Here is a 27,819-nt window from a genome sequence, read left to right as displayed (position 1 = left end):
CCCAGACAGGTAAGTCTACAAGTCTCTTCTCTCCAATCAATCACCAGAAAAATGGAAGTGGTAAAGTGGCAGAGCACTAGAGCAAAAAAAAAAGTTCAGGGACAGTGCCCAGGTCCAGAGTTCAAGCCCCATGACCCCATGACCAACCTTCATATATATATATATATTCAGGTAGAAATGAGAGATGAGCCTTAAGGAAAAAGCTGGAATGTGAAAGAGCTTGTGGAGGAAATCAATGAAAGGATTTTAAAAAGAGGAATTAAATAATTAAACTTGTCTTTTGGACACACCACTTTGAAGTGACCAAAGGGAAACAGACATAGAAATTGATGACTCTGGGCTTGTTCCTGAGTACCAGGTCTTTAGGGTTTTAACTCTAGAAGAAGCAGAAGGGATGGAGGAGGCAGGATGCTATTTAGTAAAAATCTTAATTGCCTATGCCAGTAATACTAGATTGATGTAGAGAATTAAGTAGTCAGTCAAGGCAGTGAAATTTCTAGTTGGGTGTCTCAGGTAACTGTCATGATACCAATCAGAAAGTGAAGACAGAAAGATGAAATGGATTTGGGAGAAGGTAAATGCCATTTTGGAACTGCGTAGTTTAAAGATATCCTTAGGACATTCAAGTGGAATTATTCAGTGCATAGTTGTATGCATGAATCTGAATTTCAGGGAATTAGTTAATTCTATAGGCAAAGGAATTAGCTTTATGTGGTTGAATACACTGTGGAAAGAGAAAGAAGATTCCAGATCAAAAGGAGAGAAGGAATAATCAGTGTGGATTGAAGATCTGAAGTCAAATGAAGGTAGGATTTTAATAAGTGGAAGGTAATGATTACTTAGAATTCAGAATAATAGTGAACTATATAGAAAGAAGACTGTCGAAACAAAGTCAATTTAGGTCGAAAGGAAAGCAATACTGTTCTTGTGAAAATTTTAGCTGCTGACTTGGTGAGGAAATACATGCAAGTGGGAGAAGGAAATATTGGCTTGAAGATGTTTATAGACCAAAGAGGAGACAGTAGGGAAAGAAGGGTTGATGTGTGTGTGTGTGTGTGTGTGTGTGTGTGTGTGTGTGTGTCAGAGAGGGGGGAGGGGGAGGAAGCTCAACTGATTAAATGAGGTCCCAGAGAAAGTTGAGTTGTAAAGAAAACCTACCCTATGTTCAGAGAAGGGAGAAAAAGTGTCAATGAGTATGGCCTTTGGCATACTTACAGGTTGTGTGGTAAGTGCAACGAGATGGAAAGCTAGAGAGATTGAGTATTGACTTTGATGAGTGCGAGAGTCCACGTTGTGCCTCTATGGCAGCTACAGAAGGTAGACTACAAGTTGCTTCCCAAAGTGAGAGGAAGCTAATTATAATCAGATAGAATGCAAATGAGAGCCACAAGATAGGGAAATTCAGGAATGTATGGTAAAGCCCTTCTGCAAAGTTGGATGGATTTTTTAAATACTTAGATGCTTATATCTTATATCTTAAGTTTATATCTTAAACCACACACAAAGATGTGTGTGTGTGTGTGTGTGTGTGTGTGTGTGTGTGTGTGTGTGTGTTTTCCAGTCCTGGGGCTTGAAATTAGGGCTTGGGTGCTGGCCCTGAGCTTTTGTGCTGAAGGCTAGCACTCTACAATTTGAGCCACAGCTCCACATCTGGGTTTTTGGTGGTTATTTGGAGATAAAAATTTCATGGACTTTCCTGTTCCAGCTAGCTTTGTGCAGCAATCCTCAGATCTCAACTTCCTGAAAAGCTAGGATTACAGATGTGAGCCACCAGTACCTGGCCAACACACACAAAATTTTAATATGTGTTTACTGAAGTATATATTTCCTCTTTTTTTCTCCCTTGGCTTTTTTTTTTTTTTTTCAAACCAAATACATTGTTGAAAGGAGAGTCTGGAGGGTTTCACAATCAACATATTGGTATTGGACTTGGCACTGTGAAATTATTCTTAACTGTATCTTCTATTTAACTTTTTCCCCCCAGCTCTTGCCATAATTTTTGTGGAGTACATGTACTTCATTTTTAATTAAAATGAATTCATACTCGAGGTAGAGATTTAGAGGAATTCACTATCTGTTCTTGGTGTACTCAAGAACAAAATCATTGCTATAAGTTGTGGCCACTTGGTTCCTGACAGAAAAAATATTCAAGCATTTGACTAAGCTTAAGCACCAAAACCAAACAAACTTATGGACTTTAACACTAGGCCCAGTTGATTGATTTGCTGGTTTTGTTGTTGCTACCCCTTTTTTTTTTTTGTAACCAGCCTTATTAAAGATACTTTTCATAAACAACCATGGTATTTCAGGCAGGACATGGGCAGACAATCTTCTTGTTTTTTCAACAGTATACAACATCTTTCAAACTCCCTTCTTGGATGGACTATCAAAATCAGAAAGCCATTATAAAACCCAATGACATCTTCATCTGAAGCTCTGAATAGGCGAAGTTTAGAGTGAGGGTTGACATTTCACATTAAACATGTTGTTTAACAACTTTTCACAAGCCGACCCTGACTTTCAGGAAATGAAAATGCAGAATTATCAATTGGAAAATTCACGATTTAGAGAAGGAGATCACTGCTCTTTAAGGGACACCATCTCTATGCCACTGTGAAGTCCAGATTGCCTGGCACATTGGAAAAACCAATTGGGGGGCAGGGAGGGTCAAGGTCCCAATGGCCTCTGGTTTTAAGGGAGTTAAGTCTATGCTGATGATGGAGAAAGAGGAGGACAAAAAGTTATTTTGAGTTTTCCTTCATCACAAGGTGTTTGTGCCAAGGTGGCTGTGTGTCAACATGAGGGAATTCCTTCTCCTGGGAGCCAACAAGAAGCCTCTCAAAACTAGCAGGGAAAGGCGTTCCCCTCCATATTTATCCAGCTTTGGAGACATTCTATTAGTGGCAGATGCTCCTTTCCCCAAAACAAGTGTTCCATGTGCTAACAACACAGCTTAAAAAAAAGTAAAACAAAATTCTGCATTTTTATAAAACTTGATAAAAAATAGTATTTCAAACTGTACAGTCACCAGAAGTAGGCAGTTATAAAAAATGAGCACACTTCACTTGGCATCTCCAGCACCTTCCGCTTTCTGTGCCCGTTGTGTTTTGGCATCTCCATTTTCTGCAGGCTTATTCCCAACCTTGCCAGCATCAGCTTTCCCCTTCTTCTTCCCTTTGGGTACTTTCTCTCCCTTCTTTGCAGGGGCTTTTTAGCCTTGGGCTCTGGCTTTGGAGGAGCAGGCTTAGCAGACAACCTGGCGGATCTCCTTTGTGGCTCGTCCTTCACCTATGCTTTATCACCTTTAACATCACCTTCAGCCCTTCTCTTGGGCATGGTGGCGGCGGCGGGACGGAGGCGCTGGGCGAGGATGCAAGGACACGCAGCGAGGGTTGGTCCCGGGGTTGTTCTCGCCTCTTCTTCACACTGCTCCTCGGTTGCTACCTTTGATAGCGTATAAAAGAAAGGCTTCTCTGAAGGAGACTTTACTTCAAAGTCCAATTGCTTTATATTTTAAAATGCTAGCAAAAATCTTTTCCTGTAAAAACTTACCACTTTTATTTTCATTTTGCTCCTCCGACTTCTGGCGTGACCTGTGAAAAACTTGTTGTGCTAGGCAGTTAACAGCTCTGTGAACAGCTGAGAATAGAAAGATCTCAGATGTGGAGCCTATTGTCAAGAGACTCAGACTGCCCTGGCTGACTTCCAGGAGTGAGTTAGTTTGTATTAGAATTGGGTTGGGTAACATTTAATTTCTGGAGATTTGAACCAAGCTGTTAACCTTTTAAAGTTTAAATACCAAGAGAGAATAGGGTGCCTCAAAAAACTTTAAATGAAAATGTCTGATTCTTAGAAACAATTACAATTATTTTGCACATGTTCGTACATTTTTGGAGTTGACTACATTTTGCCTAAAAACATCATTCAAAATGTTCACACGAGACCATATTGAGATAGAATTTATCTTTATTGCTATTGTATTCAGAATTAAAAAATCAGTTGTACACATTAATTTTAGAAGCTTACTTGAAAATATTTACCAAATAATTTGCCTCTGGATTTCAATTCACATCAGGTTTACTTACATTATACCTTATAAATAGAGTGTCCAAAGTATATTGATCATCAGCTTATATAGATAAGTGGCTTGTCATATAAATGTTTATGAGCCAATAGAATGACAGTCCTCATTTGAAAGCAACCAGTATAAATTTGGCCCATACCACAGTGGGTGTGAAAATTGCAAGGTAAAATAAAACAGATGAGACCATTTATGTTTTGAAATGGAAGAACAGATCATCACTGGCAACAGCTATTTACTTTCACAGTCACTAAAATAGGGTGTTTTGTTCTGAAAACTATCAATACAAGGTGACGGATACCCTGCTTAAAGTGCCAATATGATGCCATTTTGAACTGCAAAACAATTTCATTACAAGTGTATGGGGAACCTTTAAACATGGCATTGCGATGAGAGTATAATGTAAGATAACAATGGGAAAACAATTTCACAGTAAGTGTAAGGAGACCATAACCATGCAGTTAGAAGGCCACTGGAATGTGAGATTATAATAGTGCAGCATTTTAATGGTGGAAAAGATATGGTCAATTGCATTTTTTAAAACTGGAAATGATCTAGACGTTTATGCTCATGAATAATAAAGTCATAAGCTATGTTTTAGGGAGGAAGGAGGCTCAGCACCAGCATATCCAGTTCTTACTCCCAACCTCAAGTGTTTTCCAATCCCCTTCTGCATTTCCTGAAGTTAAGTTGGAGACAGCTCTTGTATGACCTTATCATTCTCCTTTAACAATATCACTTTGAGACTCCATTGCTTGCAGCTTGTAAAACCTTTTCTTTCTTATTCACAACTAGCCCTATAACTTAGCTTACATTAGCCATGCATGGAATGTAATTTGAATTCATCTAATATGATTGTCTATGGATCATCTTACCTCCCTGGCCTCCAATGTTCACGGGGCACCATATGAAATCTCACCATCAGAAATTCATTTCCTTGAGTGTAAATCATTTTCAAGAGCATTTAATAACTTAAAACTGAATAAATACTTAGAGATTTGTACAATGTCAAGCACCTGTTTTGGGGGATAGCTTATTAAACCCTAATGACTTAAGAATGTTGCCATGAAACATCTGGGATTATATTCTAGCTCTTCTACTTAGTTGTGAGTGAAATTGGGCAGGTCCTTAGTTTTTCTAAGCCTTGATTTCCTCATCTGTCAATTGAGGCTATACAATACTTGGTTCCTAAGGATTTCAGCCTGAAATAGGCATGTGTGTGAAATGCCTTGAACATTGCCTGACCAGAGTGAGGGTTGACTTAAAAAAAAATCTCCCTTTACAGTATAGGAAGGGAGAAAGGAGTCAAGACCTTGGGGAGTATTGTACAGAAGAGAGAACAGAATCTAGTGGCAATGACAGTGTGATTAGGGGAAAGGTTTGTGCTTAATCTTTTCCTTCTTAAATTTTATTTTGAGCACTCCAATTTCATTCTAATGAGACAGTTTTTTTAGTCCTGATTATCTAAAAAATGCTTGAATTCTCTGATCTTCCCCTTCCATTCCACATCTTTGGTTACTGTGTTTGTATTATGATTACAGACTCACTAGGCACTGCTTTTTCTTTGAGAGTGACATTTTGTCCTTTGGAGATGACTTGTGCCCTGGCTTGAGCTATTGCCCATCTCTGGGTCTTTTTTCCCTAAGTCTCTAGCTTCCATGTTATTACCTTAAATATCTTATCTTGGATCACAAGCAGGGACTATTATTTCCTAAATATTAAGGTTATACAAATGAGTTTAAACAGAACTTTGAACCAGTTTTAAATCTATTCATTTATATCATATTTAAAGGTCTAATCCACTAAGATCAAACACCACTTTTTTGATTATAGATTTAAATCTTTTCTCCTCAGATATTTTTCTTCTGTTAAGGTTCTTTAAAAAATTATAGTATTAGTCTTTGTCTAAAGTCCCAATAGTACTGCAAAGCATTCTTTTTTTTTTTTTTTGCCAGTCCTGGGCCTTGGACTCAGGGCCTGAGCACTGTCCCTGGCTCCGTTTTGCTCAAGGCTAGCACTCTGCCACTTGAGCCACAGCGCCACTTCTGGCCATTTTCTGTATATGTGGTGCTGGGGAATCAAACCCAGGGCCTCATGTATATGAGGGAGGCACTCTTGCCGCTAGGCCATATCCCCAGCCCTACAAAGCATTCTTAAAAAAGAGTTACATGATTGTAAAAGTATGTCCTCATATCACTTAAAATTAATGACCCCATTCAATATACCATTGGATAATTTCCTTAAAAGTCCTTCCAGAAGGATGAATTGTCAAATTGTCAAAGCAATAACAGTAAATTTGAACTCCTGGAGAGCAGGATGCATGGTGAACATATTTTTCTAGTTCCAGGTTCTATCAGTCAATCATTGAAGTTTTGGAGTAATTTTTTTTGTTTTTTTGCCAGTCCTGGGGCTTGAACTCAGTCCCTGGGCAATGTCTCTGAGCTTCTTTTGCTTAAGGCTAGCACTCTACCACTTGAGCCACAGCGCCACTTCTGGCTGAGGAACCGAACCCAGTGCTTCATGCATGTTTGGAAAGCACTCTACCACTAGGCCACATTCCCAGTCTGCCTGGAGTAATTTTAATTTAAGACTTGAAACAAGTTCAAATTATTGAGGCACTGTGGTGTGTGGAGGTCTGGATTGCAGGTTTGCAGTGCTGCTATAGTGCTGTGTTCAGGCCACAATGATTAGTGAAAGATGGAACATTGAGCATTAAGCGTATACTATGGAAGTGGGGTTGGGAAGAAACTCATTTGTTATATGTCTACTGCGCACAAGCTTCATATGCCTTACCTAATTCATTTGGTTTTTAAAAACCACCATGGAAATAAGCACTTTAACTTGTATTTTAAACAGAACAATGACTAAGAGAAGTTGAGAGGTCAGAGGTCTGAGGTCACAGATGTGGAAATTTCAAAGTTAAGATTTCAACATGGCTGTGCAATACAAATCCTTTGGTGTTTCCGTTTCATCACAAAGTTGTCCCTGTGTGGCTTTAAATTCAGTTCAATAAAGGAGAAGAGATAAGAACGTAAAAGACTGATGGGAAAGTATCATATGAGAGGAAATGATCACTTCTGTCTGGGCTCTGTCTTCATGTTGGCGTTTCTGTTTTTTAATTTAATGTTATTGTCAAGGTGATATACAGAGTGATTACACTTACATATGTAAGGTAGTGAGTACATTTCTTGTTAAACTTGTTACCTCCTCCCTCATTTTTCTCCCACCTTCCCTCTTTCCCAATTCTTTTCCCCACAGTTTTACAGTTAATTTCCAACATATTGTCTTCTAAGTATTGTGTTCTCTTTCTCTATAGCCTTTTCAGAGGTGCTGTTGTCTTCAAGTGGCATGCCTTTCTGCCTACTCAGAAAACTGCTGCCTAACTAAAATTTCTTCTTCCTAGACTACCTGCTGTTTCCCACATGCCTTCTAGTCTCATTTTCCCCACAGGCTGGGTGACCCATGCTTTTTCCTTACAACATGTTAAAAATATACTTAACTTCTCCAACCCATGTCAAATTCACTCTAGAGAATTCTTCCTCCTTCATACTTAATGTTAACGCCTCTCCTTTCTCTCCATATTGGTTATGTGTCTATTAGATATTGGGTACCTACTATAATGTAGATTATTCTAAAAGTAGGTTAAGCTATGTTTTCTTTGGAATTTGGACATTTTTGGAGCATAAATCCTTACTATTGAGGTGGACCTGACAGGAATCCATTTCTGAAAGATATGGAGAGGTATTTTTAGGGAATCAGAGATAAGGTTGGGCAAGAGAGAATCAAAGATACATGCTTTATCAAAAAACCATAGTGTTAGTGGTAGGATGGCATTTCCTAGGAGTCTAGTCTTCCATCCTCCTGTGCCCATGCATTTGTGTCTAACATGGGAGACACTTTAACTTAAACATGTAAAAATGTTTTTCATATAAATTCTCTAAGATTTTTGATACAAGAAGTTAGCATTTATCTACAAATTCAATACAATACCCATTAATATCCCAACACCATTTTTTGATGAAATAGAGGAAGCAATCCAGAAATTCATATGGAACAATAAACGACCTAGAGTAGCAAAAACAATCCTAAGCAGAAAGAACAGTGCTGGAGGAATTACAATACCCAACTTCAAGCTGTATTATAAAGCTATAGTAATAAAAACAGCTTGGTATTGGCACCGGAACAGGTCTGAAGACCAATGGAACAGAATTGAAAACCCGGGAATGAACCAACAGAACTACGCCTACTTAATCTTTGATAAAGGGGCTAAGACAATAGTTTGGAAGAAAGATAGCCTCTTTAATAAATTGTGCTGGAAAAACTGGCTCAACACATGCAACAAACTAAAACTAGATCCTTATATATCACCCTGCACCAAAATCAATTCCAAATGGATTAAAGACCTTGAGATCAAAACAGACACCCTGAAAACACTAAAGGAAGAAGTAGGAGAAACACTTGGGCTCCTTGGCGCAGGACGGAACTTCCTGAACAAAGACCCAGAAAGGCTACAAATCAAAGAAAGGTTGGACAAATGGGACTGCATCAAACTGCAGAGCTTCTGCACGGCAAAGGACATAGCTGGCAAGATAAACAGAAAGCCCACAGACTGGGAGAAGATCTTTACCGGCCATTCAACGGACAAAGGCCTCATATCTAAAATATATGCAGAACTAAAAAAATTACTTTCCTCCAAAACAAAACTGCAAAGAACTAATAGCCCACTCATCAAGTGGGCTAAAGACCTACAAAGAGACTTCTCTGATGAGGAAATGAGAATGGCCAAGAGACATATGAAAAAGTGCTCTACATCACTGGCCATAAAGGAAATGCAAATCAAAACAACATTGAGATTCCATCTCACCCCAGGAAGAATGTCATATATCAAGAAAACTAACAATAACAAATGTTGGAGGGGATGTGGCCAAAAGGGGACCCTACTTCATTGTTGGTGGGAATGTAAACTGGTTCAGCCACTCTGGCAAGCAGTATGGAGATTCCTCAGAAGGCTAAATGTAGAACTCCCCTATGACCCAGCAACCCCACTTTTGGGTATTTATCCAAAAAACTACAAACAAAATCAAAGTAAAGCCACCAGCACAACAATGTTCATTGCAGCGCAATTTGTCATAGCTAGAATCTGGAACCAACCCAGATGCCCCTCAGTAGACGAATGGATCAGGAAAATGTGGTACATATACACAATGGAATTTTGTGCCTCTATCAGAAAAAATGACATTGCCCCATTTGTAAGGAAATGGAAGGACTTGGAAAAAATTATACTAAGTGAAGTGAGCCAGACTCAAAGAAACATGGACTCTATGGTCTCCCTTATAGGGAATAATTAGCACAGGTTTAGGCAAGTCACAACAGAGGATCACAAGAGCCCAATAGCTATACCCTTATGATCCCATAAGATGATGCTAAGTGAAATGAACTCCATTTTATGAAAATGATTGTTATATCAGAGTTGTAACTACTTTCAACATCCCATGTGTATCTGTAGTTTCTACTATTGATGATGTTCGTGTATCACCTTCTTGTGATTGTATCTACACTATCTCTGTAATCTTATCTGAGTGTATGGGAAACAGTGTGTACTGGTATTAGAATTAGGAAATTCAAAGGGAATACCAAAATTGAGAGACAAAGGGTAAAATATGAGAAACAACAACAAAAGCAATACTTGCAAAACTGTTTGTTGTAAGTGAACTGAACACCTCGGGGGGGACAGGGGGAGGGGGGTATGAGGGACAAGGTAACAAACAGTACTAGAAATGTATCCAATGCCTAACGTGTGAAACTGTAACCTCTCTGTACATCAGTTTTATAATAAAAACTTTAAAAAAAGAAGTTAGCATTTATTGAGACTGATGTCTAGAACAGCATCACCTTAATCACCTGAATATAGTATTTTTTTTGGGGGGGGGGTGGGACGGTTATCGTCAAGCTTGAATTGAGGGCCTTGGTGATGTCCCTGAGCTTTTCTGCTCATAGCTAGCACTCTACCACTTTGAGATGCAGCTCCACTTCTGATTTTCTGGTGGATAATTGACATGAGTCTCACAGACTTTCCTTCCCAGGCTACCTTTGAACCATGGTTCTCAGATGTCAGCCTCCTAAGTAGGTAGGATTATAGTGAGCCACCAGTGCCTGGTTGAATGTGGTGTTCTTATGGCACACTATAGAAAGTGCACTGGGTCTGTGGAGATCACAGCCAAGTTTTAGGGATTCTGTGTGGCATTTTGGGTGAGAAGGGTGGGGGAGGCTTGATGCAGCAAGTTCACAATTCCATGTGCACACATGGTCTTCCTTTCAAACATAGAGATTGTTTTAACAAATAAGTAAAATTTATCAAAATTATATTTTTCAGTCAACAAAAAAAAGTGACTAGTTTTGAACAAGTGTGGGTGAATAAGAATTTTGTTTTTTGGTGCTAGTACTGGGGTTTGAACTGAGGGCCTGATTGCTATCCCTTTGTTTTTAAACGCAAGGTTGGTGCTCTACCATTTGAGCAATAGCTCCATTTCTGGCTTTTTTTGTGGCTAAGTGGATATAAAGGTCTTATGGACTTTTTTGCCCAGGTTGGCTTCAAATGACAATTTTCAGATCTCAGACTCCTAATTAGTTAGGATTACAAGTGTGAGTTACCAGTGCCTGGCAATAAGAAACATTTTAGTGTGAAAAAGATGTCTTCACCAATGTTAGTGAGGAGTTAGTGACATTGGTGGTGACAATTTTCACTAAACTATGAGCTCAAACGTAAACTGATATTCGCTCTTTTTTTTTTTTTTAACCATTTAGCAACCAAACATCAGTGTCTGGCATCTAATAAATCAGCACTGGAAGAAGAGATAAGAGAATGAATAAATAAACTTTGGGCTGACAGATGTCTACTTCGTCTATCATCATATCCTGGTCCAATATGTGGAATTCCACATACAGACTAATCCTTGTGAAAATAAGAAAAAAGTGAAGAAGAAAAATCTACCAGTTTTATTCAGTAGGTACTTAAATATGACAACATATTTTTCAGTACTGTAGTCCCATGAGTCAGTCTGAATACTGGTACATGAACTTGTTTCTACCCAACACATCAATTGAGATAAGAATAAAAAAATTAACACTAACACACTTCAAACAGGATGATTACGATAAACCCTGATATATTAGTTTTGAGAAAAAGATGACCTATACCGTTTGATTTTTTTCCCTAACTCTAAAATGTGATTTGTAAAGAATTTTGATATTGTATGTATGTTTATCAGAACTAGGGAAGGGGAACACCAAAATGGAGAGACAAAGGATAAAAGGGGAACCAATGCGACAGCAATACTTAAACCAACCTTACGACTCTGGGGAAGATGGGGAGGGAACCAGGGATGGGGGAAGGTGGGAGAAAAATAAAGGAAATGGTAAAAAGTTTGATAAGACATGTACTCACTGCCTTATGTGAGTAACTGTAACTGTAACCCCTCTGTGCATTACTTCGAAAAAAAAAGAATTTTGATGGAAAATAAAATAACTCACTGTTGAAATCTTCAAAGGGAGTAATTATACACTAAGGATAATTTGAATCAAGCTATTTTGGTTGTGACATGAGCCAGGACTCTTGATGTACTTTCATACATAGGCCAGAGATTTTGCTTCAAACTCCATGGGTGTGATAGAAATTGACAGATATTTTTCATTTTTAAAAACATTCTCTTGATGCCAGGCACCACTATCTCATACTTGTAATCTTAGCTACTCCAGAGACTGAGATTTGAGGAGCAAGGTTTGAAGGCAGCATGGGCAGACTCTTGCCTCCAATTAACCACCAAAAAGCCAGAAATAGAGCTGTGGCTCAAGTGGTAGAGTACTAGCTTTGAGCAAGAAAAGCTCATGAACAGCACCCAGGCCCACCACCACAAAAAAAAAAAAATATATATATATATATATATATATATATATATATATAAACAGAGAAATGCAAATGAAAACCAGTATTTAATACCTTGCACCTGATACCAAACAATTCAAATGATAAAAAGGTTAACAGGTTGGAAGTGATATTGTTTGGGAGAGTCATTATGGAAGACCTTATGGGAGGTTCCCAAAGAAATAAAAAATAGAGCTGGCTGTGAGACCCAACCATTCTTCTGGGCATAGGGCCAAAGGCAATGAAATCACCACTCCATAAAGATATCATTGTAACATTATTTATAGTAGCAAATATATGGAAATAACCCTGTGTCCCAACAATGGATAAGATGTGGTGGCTTATATATACACAAGAATATTACTCAGTGCTAAAACAAATAAGATCTGCCATTTGCCATACGTGGATAATCCTTGAGGACTTTACTCCAACTGAAACAAGCCAGAGACCAAAAGAACATTGCTGTATGAACTTACATATGGAATCAGGCATTTTTTTCTTTTTGTAGGGCTAGAATTGAACCTAGGGCCTTGTGTATGCTAGGTAAGCACTCTACAGAGATTGAGAATGAAACAATGGAGTAGGAAGGATACTGGGAAATGTTGTTTGGAGCATAGAAAATAGTAGATAAATACGATGAACAAGTTCAGAAATCTATTGTGTAACACCAAGAATTAGATAATAAAATTGTACTGGCTTTGGAATTCATGCTAAATGAATAGATTTTAGCTGCTATTATTACAAAAGAGAAGTCAATGATTGTGTGAATGACAGATGCTGATTTGCTTCATTACAGTAACTTTTGCTATCTATATGTATACCATAATTTTATGGATTTAAAAAAGTGAACACAGGATAATTTATTTAAAAGACATGTAGTTGGGTATGGTGGCTCATACTGTATTAGCCAGCTCCAGCAAAAAGTCATGAAACCCTATTTCAACAATACTATGGTAGTACGATGGCTCACACTTGTAATCCCAGCCACATGGAAGACATAGGTAAGAGGATTGTGATTTGAAGCTAGCCCTGGGAAAAAGATTCTATCCGAAACATAATTTAAAAGATAGACTAGAAGCATTGCTTAAATGGTAATGCATCTGGCCGACACATACTAGACCCTGAATTCAACTCAATTACTATCAAAAAAGAAAACAACAAAAAATTGCTTAAAAGTTTTGAATTGAGGATTATAGCTCAGTTATGGTGTTGTTTGCATAACATGTGCAAGGCCTAGTGTTTGAGAACATTCTTTCACAGTGAGTAACCCTATTAGCTTTAATTCATTCCAACTACAATATGAATGACATAGGCTTTTGTGGCTAGTAGCTAGTTTAATTCATGGTTTGTATAGTAAAATGCACTACAGATCAACTTGCTCATTTCCTGTTAGGTTGTACTTTCATGAAGACAGGGATGGGGTATGTTGCATTCATGGTTCTCTGCCAAAGGCTTTGCACACAGATCTGTAGCAAGTTCTGGGTGCTAATTATCAAGCAGCATGTGGGTGACTTGAAGATAGATGCACACAACATTGTATCTATCCTTGCAGGGTTCACAGTCTCATCAGAAGAGACTGACAAAGGTCTCCATGTAAGGCAATACATGATCTAGAGGATACAAGAAAGTAGTTCTGGCACACGGAGTGAGGCCAGAGCCCAGAGAACCCTTTACAGATGATCTGGGTAGAGAGAGGGGGCATTCTTCTGGACTCTCTGTCCTCTGCAATTACTTCTTCAGAAACAGAAGTTCAAAACTGTAGATTTTAAAAATGAGCCATTAGAGCAGGAATTTGTTAAGAAGCTGAATATTTCATGCAAACAAAGCTTCCCTATATTTTGATACTGGTTTTATATATTTCTTCTTTTATTTTATTTGGAAAAAGGTGAAAGAAATAAAGATGACTTTTCATATGGATTTTCTCAGTGTTGGTCTTGATTCAAATAGTAATAAAATCTATCCAAAAGCTGATAAACATGAATTCCAGAATTCTCTTTTTAAAACCCCCTGAAACTTAACCGAAATAGACTGCAGGAAGAAAAAAAGCAAAAGCAAAGCAAATCTTATTCTATTCCCCACCAGAGGGAGACAGTTTTTTTCCTTTCGCCTTTCAAAACCTAAATTCTGATGAACACAGATTTGAAGAGTACAATACATGGTTTATGAGGGTTGATTAATACCCAGGGGGGGAAAACAAACTTACAATCTAATTTGTTTACTTTTGTCTCTTAATATCAAATTATTTTTGAGATCTAAGTTCTGTTCTGCCAGAACAGTAAATGCTACTTAACATGCATGGAACTTTAAGAGATCCTTGTTATTTCGGCGTTGATTTTATCTCCAATTATATTAGTATGGATTCAGATAGGACACTGATAATATAACAACATGGAATAATTTAGCATTAATTATTTCCTGTAGCCAGACATTTACAAATCAACCCTAACCTAATAGAGACAAGGGGAACAATGTCAGTAATAAAGAGAAAGTGGTAACAGAAATGTGAGAATAAGCTGAAACCCAGACAGCCAATATCCGATATGCAACAATTCTTTATCTGTCTGTCTGTCTTTTATCTATCTTTCTAGTGTTGGTAGTGGTGCTTGAACTCAGGGTCTTAGTACTGCTTTTTCGTTGAGGCTGATGCCTTACACTAGAGATAGAGCTTCACTCACAGGTTTTCTAGGTGGATTTCCCAGGCTTGATTTGAGCTGGGATCCTCAGATCTCAACCTTCTGAGAAACTAAAGTTACAGGTGTGTGGCATCAGTACCTAGATATAACAACTCTTTAATTAAAAAAAATCCTGATTTATAGTCGCTGCCTGTCTAGGAAAAAAGTGACACATGAACACAAGACCTTTCCTGTGGTCTATCTGTGCTTAGGATAATTTAATGTTTTATAAAAAATATAGAAAATTATCTAGACATTCATGGTATAAGACTTACTATACTTTTTTAAAAGTCCAATTTCATGCTTAATTTAATGGATACAGTGTTATATCTACATGTCTTGTATAATTTACTTGCACATTTCATTCTTTTGAATAGTTCCTTTTAGAAATCAGTTCAAATCTAACCTTGTGTAAATGATTTTTAAATTACTCTGAATCATTTGATAAATCCAATTAATGCAGAGTCAAATCTACTTATCTTACATATTTGGGCAGTGGGTACTGTTGAAAGAGCCTTACTACTTGTTGTGATTCCTATACTCCTTTTTGTCATTTTTGCCCACAGGACGTACAACTAAAATATGCAGTTCCCACAAGCTCACATGTAAACGTGGAATCATGTAGAAAGGACAAGTAAGGCTCTTTCTGGTTGGGAGCAAAAGCAAAAAGAAAATAGATGCTTTGGAAAAGCACGGAGTGACACTTAACATTCACTTGCCTGAGGTATCATTTAATCAGCAAGCACACTTAATAATTCTGCTTTTCTATTTGTCAAGATCTCAATATTTTTTCAATATGAGGTTTGCTCCAGTGTACTTTACATGACACTTTATAATTAGTGGTACTTGAGAATTTGGCAGTTTAAAAAATTCATACAACATTCTTAGTTACAATTTATAAATGATTTTAAAGTATAATTAACATTCATCTTTACAAGTTATATGCAAACAAATATGCAAATTTAGAAATAAATATGCAAACATATAAAATGTTTTTGAATTAAGTAGTCCTTAACATTTTTAATGAAATCAATATTTTATTCATATTTTGCACACAATTTTGAGTACTTACTGACGGGGGGGAGGTTCACCACATATAGGCTTTTGCATATTGCACCTCTGTCAGCAGCAGAAGGGAAAAATGAGAATGAACTTTTTTAAAAAACGGAAGTTGTCAAAGGGTGATCTAGCCAAAAAACCTAATAAATGTTGTCAAGTAAGTTAAAGATGTAATTGATATGACCTTTGTTTTTCTTGAGCTCTTAAACTCACCTCTTAGATGATACAAAATTTCTCTGGATATCTGGAAGAAAAAGTTGAGAATAGCATCACAGTGCCTTCAACTTTTTGAGTTAATAGCCAATGAAGGCTAATAAATTGGGCCCGCGGTTATCAATTTTCATCATAGTGAAGTCTGAATGCAGAAGAATGTGGAGTTCAGTATAATATCAGCAGGTCCACTTGTTCAGTAAACACTCATCTTTTTAGGCTCAGTTTCAGTTCTTCCTATGCAAGGCATATAAATTACCACCAAAATATTCCTTGTCTAAAGTCATATTGCCTTCTGAGTTAATCAGGGAAAGACTTTTTATGTGCCAATTATGGGTCAGTACAATATACAATGCTATGCGGGCTACAAAATACTACAAGAAAAACTTACTGGGCACTGCAAAATTTAGGTTCTAAAATATTCTATAATTTTCACAGGTACTGTTTTATTATAATAAAGGTTTTTTGAAAACATGTCATTTATACAAATGAAAGTGCAGGATTTTTTGTTTTGGAGTGGCAATTTTGATGAATTAGTAGTTACTTAATGACTTGTAAGAGTAGTTGCCCACTTGGATGCTGGGTAAAAAGTGGTTCTGAGGTTTTTGTCACTAGTCGGACCAACACTGTCATGTTTTGTCATCCTTGCTCAATTAGATGCTTTCTGTAGTAATGGATTTTTTAAAATTAAAGAATAAAAGCTTCATGACTGTTTTTTCTTTGTGTTGCTGAAAACTCAGTGTAAAATCTTGATATGACTTTCTTCTTTTAATTTTATTTTCTGTGTCTATGTTATTGCACAATTGTTTTTGACAGTTTAAATTTTTTATTTATTATCAAAGTGATGTACAGAGGGGTTACGGTTTCATATGTAAGGCAGTGACTACGTTTCTTATCAAACTCATTACCTCAACCCTCATTTTTCTCCTACCTTTTCCTCACCTCAGTTCCACCACACCCCCCTCCCCGAGTTGTACAGTTGGTTTACAGTATATTGTTGTCTAAGTTTTGCTGTTGTGCTGGTTCTCCTTTTAACCTTTGTCTTACAATTTTGATGTTCCCCTTCCCTTTCCTTCTTCAGATAACCATATATACCATACCCAGGGTACCAAAATCAGTTACAGTGACATCAGGGGTAAAATCATAGGGAAGAAAGGCAAAAGAAAGAGGCAGAATTTCACATTGTACATTGAAAAGAACAACAACAATGACACCACTTATTTCCATAATGTGGAGTTCATTTCCCTTAGCAACATGACAGTTTAAATCTTTCTGAAAGAAACAGATAATTACCTAAACTTTGTAATTGTCTATAAATTTTATGGTCCCTAGCATAGGTCCAGGGCCTGAGGGAGGTATAGGATACTTGTACTTTGATTACATGGTGAACACTAAACTCGATGCTATGGACATCTTATATGACAGATACACAATGATGCATGAATGAGTGAGTGAATGAATGAACCAGACCAGAGGAAATTCAAACCACAAGAAAGATCATGATGGCATGCAATTTATCAAGAAAAGCATCAGACTGGAGATGAATCTTGGCTGATGCCTTAAAAAAAAGACAGAGTGATGATTGGACGTGGTGAAATGGCTTGGAGGGGAATAAAGGTTTAGTAAGGAGAATTTAAAATGACAGGAACCATTGTGTAATAACATTTGACTCCTCTGTTCAGACCATTTTGCTTGTATGGAATGTACGATTTTAGGAAGCAAAAAATTAAAAAATCACCCAGGATACATTAGCCTAGCCATTTTCCAGATATCAGGGGGTTTTATGGCTATTTCATGATGAGGATGATCTTGCTACTGACATTGATTGCAAATCCAAAAAAATAAAAGGCAAACGATGTGATTATTTGAACGTTTTGATTTAAGGTAAAATAATTCATTTAGATGCATCATCCAACAAATTTTCCTTTATTGAATCAGAATAAGCAATTAGAGCTCTGTTGTATAGCAAGCTGCTCTGTACTGTCTGTGGGGACTGTTGTTTATTTGCTGCTATATGATATCTTAGGTAAACAACATACAGCCGAATCTATGTGCATCTGGGCAAGCTTCAACAGTTTTGTTATGCAACTTAAAAATTAAAAAGCCAAATCTCCTCCATATAGCAAAGCATCTAAATCACAACTACACAAAAAACAACCCCTACCACCTTCTTGTCAAGTAACCTTGGCCTTGAAAGACCATTTCTGCACAATCAGTTACTTCCATATGCCTTTCGTTCTTTCCATAATCTTGGTGGTTTTTTTTTTTTCCTCTCTCAACGTTTTGTTTCTCTGGGCTGAATTTCATCCCAGTTGATTGCCCAATTCACTTTTCATTCAGCCATAATTGTTTTTTGAATTGTCTTAAATTCTCAAATGGATTATGACAATTTGAAAATTAACAATGGCGCCTTAATTGCATGGGGATATGTCATCCACAAACCCTGTTGGCTCATGCCCTCCTCCACCCGCCCACCTGTAATTTTTTTTAAAAACAAATGTGAAAAGGTAGAAGCATGCACAGACACACACACGCATAAAAATGTGTTTGTGGGTTATAAAAAATACTTGACTTTGTAATATTTGGAAGTCAAATGCAGAAATTTGCCAAAACCTTTTTAGTAGAGAAATGATGAACATCATTTAATTGAATTTTCTTTATTTTGAAGTCAGTTTCTTTTTGTGAAAGTAGGGTTGTATAAAAGCAGGACAACACATTCTTTTTTTGTTTTTGTTTTTGTATGTGCATTAAAATGAAGATTCAGAAAACTAATCATTTTTCTTTAATTATCTAACTCTGGCTGGGCTTTCAATGCAACTTGGCAATTCTTGTCCTCCCAGATTGCCTTTGTCTGCAATTCCTCCTGGGGCAGCTGTTTGAAACCTTTGAACTTGTGCTTTTCTTCTCATCACCTTTGCTCTTAGCCTTTGTTTTGTAACTGGAAGAGAATATGACAGTTCTCAGCCATCTTTCACTATGCTTCAGTCTCACCTGCAGAATAATGCCTTAAAACATTTCCTGGTCTTGAGGGAAGAGGGAATTTTCATCATTGCAGTTGTTACCTTTTGGGTTTATTGGGTTTATTTGACCTCCTTTCTACATGTAGGTTTCTTTTTCTCTTCTCTGTAGTCTTCACTGCCTTAGCCTCCCAACTCTCATCTTCTCTACCCCTAGCTTTTGGGTGCAGCCAACCTTTCCCCACTAGGCATCTCCATCTCATTCATTGTCCTTTGGGAGCTACTAAAAGGAAAGTCACAGCTATTGTATCAGGGTGCTCTAAGCCGTTTCATCTCATAACTTTTCATCTTGGCTCTGTTTCCTGTTTCTTCCCCTGTCATTCAGAGAGCTGTTTCTCAGCACTTCATTTTTGGTCTTATGTGTTTGATTGTATAGCTTTCATGTACTCATCATTTAAACTAGGTCCCAAAATAATTTATTGGGTCAAAGTTTGACCTCTGTTCTCAGGGAGTGGTGTCTCATAGTTTTCCTGAACTCAGAAGCAATTTTCAAAGTGCTTTGTAGCACTTTTTCTGTCTCTACAAAAGCATTACTTCCGTTTCCTCAGCATCCATTCATTTTCTTATCCCATTGAAGCTAATCTTGTTAAGATTACCTATAACTTTAATTGATGAATCCAACAGCCCATTTTCAGTTTTCAACACCATCTCATCTTTTAACTTCTGACTTTTTGATATTCCCTTGCTATTGATTTCTAGAATAACAATCAGCATATGTATTTTTACGATTATTTACTGCTCTGATTCTTGACATAAAGGAGAATAAGACAAGTAAAGAGAGGATGAAGAAAACAGGATATGAAACCTACATATAAAAAAGGCTCATCCCTTTGCTCAAGGAGTCAAGGAAGGACATTACATATTTCTCAACTGAGGCTTGAGGAGTGACTAGCAACTACCTAGGTGAGATGAGGCAAGGGTGAGAGAAGAAGAGGAAGAGAAGGAAGAGGAGGGAGGAGGAGGTGGACTATACCAAGACTTAAAGAGAGCAAGAGCATGAATGGTCCGATAATTTCAAGAAGTCCAATGTAGTTGAAGCAAAGGACTCAGTGTTGTATTGTAAGAAATGGGCCAGTCAGATTGGCAGGGATCAGCCATGGAAAGCCACTTGGAACTTTTAAAGAAAGTTTGAAATTATCTAAAAGCTACTGAAAGATATTTTATGGAGGACTGACATCATCAGAATCATATTTTAGAAACAGCACTCCAGTTTTTAAGTAGCTAGTGAATTGTGGGATAATTGGGACACTGATTGAAAAGCTGTGGAAGAAACTTAGGTAAGATGATTCTGACCATCTGGTCTTCAAAATGGTAATATTGACAGGAAAAGGTGAAAAACTGAAGGGTTTTAGTGATAGAAAACAAAAAGACTGATTGTCAATTGATTTTTACTCTCCTGTTGCCTTCACTTTATTGCTATATGCCAGTGGCATTTCTACCTATAAAATTATAATGTATTTTCTTTTATTTTTCTATTACATCATAACGTCTACTACTAGAAACCTATTGACAAATCTATGTCTGCAGTTCTCAGCTTGCTGTTTTGTAAACGAATGCTAGCTGATCAAATGAGTCAACTTTCCTGGCTTATGTTATGTGGGGCACACCCACCTGGATGCCTTGCATTATTAAGAGGCGGTTCTAGCTGGCCCCGCCTCTTTTTCCAGCCTTGGACCTGGAGTGAGCCAAGATGGCTGCTGGTGGTGAACCCAGAGGCGGTCCTGTGGGCCATTATATAGATGTAGGCCGCCCCTTAGGGAGGTCCCTCGGAGCTCCATCCTGACAGACAGCTCAGGTGTCCATTCACAGCCCCTGCGTTGGTGCACGTACCCCTCCCCTTCTGCCACCCTTCAACCTGTTTAAAAGAATAGCTCATTGCCGCCATTAAATGAGTCAGCGCTGACTGGCTCCCGGACTGTCTGTGTGTCCTCTGATGAAAGGGGGGCTGGGGTGGCAGTTCGTTGGCCCTTTCCTCTTCTTGTTTTTTTTTTTTTTTTTCCTGGGCCTTGGACTCAGGGCCTGAGCATGGTCCCTGGCTTCTTCCCGTTCAAGGCTAGCACTCTGCCACCTGAGCCACAGCGCCCCTTCAGCCATTTTTCATATATATGTGGTGCTGGGGAATCAAACCGAGAGCTTCATGTGTAGGAAGCAAGCACTCTTACCACTAGGCCATATTCCCAGCCCAGCCCTTTCCTCTTCTGAGCCCATCCAGGTGGGGCATGTTTTCCCGTCTCTCCTGCAGGACAGGAGAGCCCGGGAGGCTAACAACCCCCGACAATGTTAGATGTTATTTTAACAATACCTCATAGAGACATTTTAAATGTTCATTTTAATACTATGAAGCCTGATACTCTGTCAGGCCTTTATCTAATTTTAATTGCTCCAGGAAAAATTACCAAAACGTCAGAATCATAAAAACCCAAATTCAATACATCACAGTTTTTGTAGACCAAAAGTCCAGGCAGCTCCACTAGATTCTCTGCTTGGGGTATTAAAAAGCTCAAATCAAATGTCAGGTGAGAGGGGTTCTTGTGTGGAAGGTTTTGTAGTTTTCTTCTAAAATCATTTGGTTGTTGACCAAATTCAGCTCCTTGATGTTGTAAGACTGAAGTCTTTCTTTGCTAGCTGTCAGCTGGGGGCTCTGATTAGCTGCTAATGGCTTCTTGAGTTCCTTTTCACATGACCTTCTTTCTCTGCAATCAGCAATGGAGAGCCAAGTTCTTTTTATGTTTTGAATTGCACTGATTTCCCTTTCTGATCCTGCTCTCAGATTTTTAGGACTCTGATGATTACATGGGCCTAGTGGGATAATACAAGACTACCTCCCTATTTTAAGGTCAACTGATTAGTACTCTTAATTACATCAATAGAACTACTTTTGCCATGTAATATATAACAGGTTCATGGGCATATTTCACTGTATTTACAGTCAGAGTGGAATATTGAGGAAATTCTCCCACTTTTTTTTTTTTTTGCCAGTCCTATAGCTTGGACTTAGGGCCTGAGCACTGTCCCTGGCTTCTTTTTGCTGAAGGCTAGCATTCTACCTCTTGAGCCACAGCACCACTTATGGCTTTTTCTGTTTATGTGGTGCTGAGGAATCAAACCCAGGGGTTCATGCATACTAGGCAAGCACTCTACTGCTAAGCCACATTCCTAGCCCCTCTGTCACATTTCAAACTGAAAAAAGTTATATAATAAATTAGAAATTTCAACATGAATGGATCACCCTGTAATGCTAGTGGCTTAGGAAACAGATCTAGCTTAATTTGAGGTCAGTTAGACTGTTTGCTAGACTCCATCTCCAAAATAACCAGCAAAAGGCAGTGCTGGAGATATAATTCAAGTAGTAGAACACCAGCAAATGAAAAGCCTTAAGTCTAAACCTTATTGCTTCAAAAAATAAAATTGAAATTCCTATAATACCATGTTGTGAACTAACCAGCAGTATTAGGCTTAAATTCTTTTTTAGTTAAAGGTCTCATCTATTTAATCTGATATATATATTATTATATTTATATCTATATCTTTTGTTGCCCAGTGAAGTTTTAGATTTGTTTGTTGTTAACTGTTCTACATTCTATCTGAAATTACTGATTGCTTTAGGGAAAAATTTGTCTTCAAGATACCTGGAGAGGGCCTGTGAATATAGCTTAGTTGTGGAGTGCTTGCCTAGCATGCATGAAGCCCTTGGTTCGATTCCTTAGCACCACATAAACAGAAAAAGCCAGAAGGGGTGCCGTAGCCTTGAGCAAAAAGAAGCCAGGGACAGTACTCAGGCCCTGAGTCCAAGCCCCAGGACTGGCAAAAAAAAAAAAAGAAGAAAGATACCTTGAGAATGGAGAGCAATATCCAAACAATGAAAAAATATATATGATTTTCTGACCAAAACACTTAAAAAGAAAACTTTTAGCTATGGGATAGGAGTGCACAGTGTGGACCTGTTGCCAGCATGCCAAACACGTGATTTTATTGTTTTGAAAAAAGAAAAGTTAAAACTTTTCATTTTGTTTTACTCAAATTCTCTGAGAGCGATCGTATTTAGATACAACTTTTTATTTATTCAATATTTAGCAAATATGTACCAGTCTCTTATGTACCAGAAATAGGATGATAGATAAAGCACACCAGGTTCCTGTCTTCTTGCACCTCCTTCTTGTTGCTTTGAATATCATAGACAAAGGAGTCCAATGGGGTAAAAAGAGTAGAAGGGATTGCAATTTCTTCTGTACCAATTGTTCTCTTTTCCCAAAAAGCAGCCTTGATTTTTGAAGGGTTCAAGAAGAGATAGAAGGCTTTGATGAAACTGATGCAATGAGAATGTAGGTCTACAGAGGTAGATAAAATTGAACAAATGGTAAATTTTTGTTTTCAGAAAGTTTGGCATAAAGAATAAGAAAAGGTACACACACACACACACACACACACACACACACACACACCCTAAAGAAAGCATTTCTACGATGACTTTAAAAATTCAACCAACAGGTTTCTGCTTCATTCTACAGAATTTGTGGGTGATTTGGTGACACAGCAAACAGTTAATTTTTCATCCTTTTTTTTTCCTGTTGCATTATCATCCTGGTTGGTATCACTGAGACCCCTGATGAGTTGCCAAGGAAAATCATGGTGTGAATACAAATAGCCAATCTTGTAAAATCAGTTTAACAATCAAATAAAGCAAATTCCTGACTTTCTTTCAGACAATGCAGGGAACACCAATACTATTGAACTTGTGTGAGAATAAAGATGAGAAAATTGTCAGTCATTATGTACAGCACTAGCAAATGGAAACAATGTCTGAGAGGCCATTTATTACCAATTTCAACTCAAATTTATTTGTGGATACAAGCATACTATGAGTATTTTTTCTTTCTTTCTTTTTTTTTTTTTTAGAAAAGTAAAAATAAAAACTAGGACATCCATAAAACCTAATGTTAAAGGGAGAAGAAAACACTTGCAATATAAACTGAAAAACAAAACAGACAAAACAATTTTATTTGTGAAACTAGGAATCTTTCTAATGATTATGAAAAAAGGTGAACCTCTGAGTAAAATCCAATATGCTTCTTGATGTGGATTTGACCCTAGTTCCATATTAACACAGAGCTGATAAGCACAAATGTGGGGACCAATTTTCATCCAGGCAGAATATCCCTTCAACATCTATCTTGAATTGCTTGTAAGAACTTGGGGAAATTGCTTACTTTCTCTAAAACTGTAATTTAAAAGCATCTTCATTGCTGGGATTACAAACCCACTTGCTAAAAGTGTCATGCTTATGAAATAGTGTGTCTGTCCCTGTTACAGTTTGCATCTGGCATGTCTTCCAGTGGCTCACGTGTTGAAAGCCTGGTTTCCAAAGGCGGTGATGTTCAGAGGTGAGGCTTCAGGGAAGTGATTGGATCATGAGGGTTTTGATCACCTTCATAGATTATTCCACTAGTGGGTTCATAATTATGGTCTATAGGGAAGTGGTGAAATGGTAGGCAGGTATGGACTTGTTAGAGATAGTCAGTCACTTTGGACATGCCATTGAGGGGTACATTTTGACCCTGCTTTTTGCCTACAGTATTTGCTTTCCATACCCTATGAGGTGAGCAGCTTTGCTCCATCTCATGCTCCCTGTCATGGTATTCTGCCTCATTGTTATCTGGAAACAAGGAATCCAAATGACTATGGATTAACATATCTGAAAACGTGTGCCAAAACAATCCAGTCCTTCTGTAAGTTAGTTTTCTAAGGTATTTTCTCACAATGATGAAAAGCTGACTAATACATATACCTAAGATATTACTAAGCACTATTACTATGAACAGTGTTCAATATATCAAAGGTTTTATTGCTATTATTGTTTTATATATGATAGTACTTACACATAATTCTCAAACTTGTCCTCCAAAGCTTAAAACACTTTAGTGCATCAATTATTATTCATGTCAATGCATAGATTGAAAAATTAGAAAAAATTACAAATACTTATCAAAAATCATAGAACAAAGAAAGTAAGTTAAGGAGTCCATATTCTTTAGCATATATTTTCCCTATTGAGATAGAGGCTTTCTTTATGAAATGACCTTTAAGTGATGTTTTAGAGTTCTGATACTATTAAATTCCCTTGCGTGGCAATGTCAAAGGACTGTAATGCTAGAGTAGCTGTCCTCATACTCAACCGAGGGTTCTTTTAAAAAATTATTTAATTAATTAATTGTCAAAGTGATGTGCAGAAGGGTTACAGTTCCATACACTTCTCTGCTTGTGGTCCTGAGACTACCCAAGACTAACAAAGAACAGCAGAGATCAGTGAGTACATAATTCCTTGGGATGATACTGGGGCTTTTGTCCAAGGATGTCCTCTTAGACAACTTGATTGCTTAGACTCTCAGCTTTCCTTTCTTTTAGCTTTGGCACCTTTGGGTTTGCACTCAGAGCCTCCTGCTTGTTAGGTAATGGCCTTCTTATTGAGCAGTACTCCTGGAGCGTTTCTGACTTTAAATTGTTCATCTTTCCTTCTCTGAAATTGTGTCTGACTTCCGTGAGATCAGTGCAGGAAACTCCCAGTTATTATTCACACTGACCTTGTTTCCAGTTTCAGAAGGCGTGCTTTCCACGGACCATTACCTTGCACTTACTCATGCTCCCAATTTCAGCCTCAAGTTGGACTCTTGCTGCTCCAACTGACTTTTGAACACTCAGTAGGAGACAAAGAAATGAAAGAACCACATAGGCAATCGTATGTAACTTCTCTTAGAGGAAGAAGGAAGGAGGCAGCTTCATCTTCTTATTGCTGTCTTCTCCAACTCTTCCCAACCTCTTGGGCTGCCTTCATCATTGTGAATCCATTGCTCACCTGGAATTTTTGCAAGAGTTGAATTAATTATTATTTCCAGACAAGAGGAAAGCATGGTATGGATAATTCAGCATCACATTCAGTTACCTTATTTTGACCCAAATGATTCATCTCTTGAAAACTTTTCACATTTTTTAGTGTACTAAGCCATTTGCAGAAGCTTTTGTATGGATCAAGCTGGACAGGCCTGAGCAGATGTTATAAACATGTGATGCATACTTACATGTACTTCCCTGTCTACATAAGTGTGAGATGTCTTCACACAAACACATTGCTTATCAGCATGTCAGAATAACAGGATTCAAAATTCTTTCTCTTTAGAGTGTGGCAAAACCTTTGCATGACATGGTAGCTTGCATTTAGTGAAATTTGACACTCCCTCATAAATCTGTCTTCCTCCTTAATCTGTTGTTGAGATGTTACCAAAGGCTCTGATATGACCTACATGATACATCTTACACCCATGCCAAGTATTTTGCTAATGTCCATTGGGAATTTTTTCCTGTAAAGAGCCCTGAAACAGCCCCCTCAGCCACACAAAGCAGAGAAGACATATTCTAAAGGTATTAGAGAGTCAGAAGTATCAAATAAGTGTCCACTACAAAGAGTAAATATCACTGGGAATCCATGAGCTTCAACAAGGAGAGTGCATCTGGCCATCTACTTGACATGGGTTTACAAAACAGTTTGCCAAATTGTTTCTTCTTTTCTCTTTTGTATGAAATGTCAGTGCAAGAGGAGAGACTAGTGGTCCCATTAATTTCTAATTGTGTAATCTTGTACAATAGGGAGGGGCCACCTGATATTAACGATAGGGGGGTGCACAGATCACCAGTTTGGCAGAGAATTAGCACGCTTTCACCAATTACCTAAACACTGGCTTAGACAAAGCCTATCCTGTGATTTAGGGCTCCATTCTGGAGTAACTAATCATTGTAGATACTATGCATATAGACATTAGTATTCTGAGGAAAATTGATTTAACTCACTATAAAAAATCATCACCTTGGAATCTATCTTTTAAACTCAGGAACTGAAACTTTCTAAAACACATTAATTTAATATCACTTGATTGATCTTTAAGAAAAACTTTACAATCAATGTCTTTTATTATTGTTTTAGTGTTTAAGTTTATTTGTATGGGATTAAAGCTATTTCTTTTTAGTAAATTTAGTTTGCTGAAGTTCCCCTTCATCTCCTCCTTCCCATCCCCACCAAACAGAAAATAAAATGGCTTTCTCTAAGAGAGCTGCCAAGTACAGCAAGTAGCATCTTGAATAAATTTGACCTATCTACTTTTCAAAGTTTTCAGATGTGATCACTGACATTTGGCCTGATGAAGGAAGCCCTGGGGACCGGAAATAAAAAGCATGCTACTGTACTGACATGCAAAATGTTTTATAATCTGTCTTTATCTTTCATGGCTGCAGTGGTCTGGATAAATTAGACCAAATTGGGCTAAACACTGTCCTTGGCTACACTCACGCAGCTGTTTTTCGAAGCTAATAGGAGCTGTGTGTGCACATCCAGGGACAGAATTTGGCCCCTTTGTCTGCACAAACAGTTACTTAGTTGAGATGATTATTCCTGAGTGAATGTTTTATAAGCAGCGTTTCTGCCCAGTTTGAATCTCTTTTTCACTTTATTCCTCATAGTCAAGTCATTTATGAATATGGAAACATGTAACTCAAAGTCTTGTTTCCGGAAAAATAAAAATCCCTCCAATAAAACCTGTGAGCATTGCAACTGAACTGGGAAAGAGGTAAAGCAAGTTGTATCAATGGTGGCAAAAGCAGAAATAACACCAGTAAAAGTGTTAACATTCGTTAGTTTTAATAATCTGATGGTTGAAATTTTTATAACGTAAGGGTCCTCAGCCTTTCAAAAAGAGAAATCAGTTGGTAAATAATGTTTTAAAGGAAACTACAGATCGCAGAATCAATTTATTTATTAGGAACTAGAAAGGCTGAAATTAACAGTCAATGAACTTCTTTCCCCTACTAAAAATA

The 27,819-nt window shown here is 37.7% G+C and overlaps 1 pseudogene; it reads right to left on the bottom strand.

The window, feature by feature from the left end:
- Window positions 1-2,686: 2,686 nt before the first annotated feature.
- Window positions 2,687-3,336, bottom strand: LOC125354353 (annotated as a pseudogene).
- Between the last annotated feature and the right edge of the window lie 24,483 nt (window positions 3,337-27,819).

Source organism: Perognathus longimembris, chromosome 7, assembly GCF_023159225.1.
Source record: "Perognathus longimembris pacificus isolate PPM17 chromosome 7, ASM2315922v1, whole genome shotgun sequence".
Classification (NCBI taxonomy): domain Eukaryota; kingdom Metazoa; phylum Chordata; class Mammalia; order Rodentia; family Heteromyidae; genus Perognathus; species Perognathus longimembris.
This window is presented reverse-complemented; position numbering and strand designations above follow the sequence as displayed.